The sequence below is a fragment of the Poecilia formosa genome, unplaced genomic scaffold (genome assembly GCF_000485575.1).
Source record: "Poecilia formosa unplaced genomic scaffold, Poecilia_formosa-5.1.2 Scaffold3681, whole genome shotgun sequence".
NCBI lineage: Eukaryota > Metazoa > Chordata > Actinopteri > Cyprinodontiformes > Poeciliidae > Poecilia > Poecilia formosa.
Genome location: NW_006803620.1, coordinates 396 through 1,234, shown reverse-complemented (window position 1 = coordinate 1,234; position 839 = coordinate 396). Strand labels below are relative to the sequence as shown.

Sequence of the window (839 nt, the reverse complement as noted above, 5' to 3'; positions counted from 1 at the left end):
GGATGTTTACAGATTTTAATCAGGGGGCACCCAGATTTGAACTGGGGACCTCTTGATCTGCAGTCAAATGCTCTACCACTGAGCTATACCCCCATGTTGTACAAGATGTTTATTGTCATATAACATATACAGTCAAAGAATTTAAATTCATGAATATGTTTTTTAGTAAGTTTTTATGTAGGTTTTTCAATCTATATTTGAAGCACATAACACTTTACCTCTGTTGAACATATTGTAGTCTGTCTTACAAAATCTTTTTATTCAGCATACTTGTTTTAGAAAGTGGTGCATTGGGAATTTTGCTAACAGATATTAAATAGGGGGCACCCAGATTTGAACTGGGGACCTCTTGATCTGCAGTCAAATGCTCTGCCACTGAGCTATACCCCCACGTCATGTAATACATAATCAGAGAATTGGAATTCTTGAAAGTGCTTCTTCGTAGGCGATAATGAAGGTTTTTAAATCTGGATTTGAAGCACATGAAGCTTTATCTTTGTGGAATATATTGTAGTCTATCTTACAAAATCTGATTATTCAACATACTTGTTATTGAATGTGCTGCATTGACAATGACAATCAGATATCTATCAAACATTTCTAGTCTTTTATATCTCATAGATATATTAAAGTGCAAACTATTTAACCTCATTTTAAAATATTTTGTTGTACTTGAAGTGATTTTTCCCCCAAAGTAATGCTGTGGAGATTTAGCTTGTTTTACACATCAGGATATTTGAACTCATTTGAGTTCATGCATGCAAATATTATTTTGCATCTAACAAGTGTTTAGACTTGAGCTTTGAATTTGCTGAAATCCAGAAAATTGGTGCATCCTC

The 839-nt window shown here is 33.7% G+C and overlaps 2 non-coding genes across 2 annotated transcripts; both read right to left on the bottom strand.

Annotated features, from left to right (window-relative positions):
• Nucleotides 1–21: 21 nt before the first annotated feature.
• Nucleotides 22–93, bottom strand: trnac-gca (transfer RNA cysteine (anticodon GCA)). The gene has a single exon. It is a non-coding gene; the product is annotated as a tRNA-Cys (tRNA).
• A 225-nt stretch (nt 94–318) lies between these two features.
• trnac-gca (transfer RNA cysteine (anticodon GCA)) lies at nt 319–390 on the bottom strand. The gene has a single exon. It is a non-coding gene; the product is annotated as a tRNA-Cys (tRNA).
• Between the last annotated feature and the right edge of the window lie 449 nt (nt 391–839).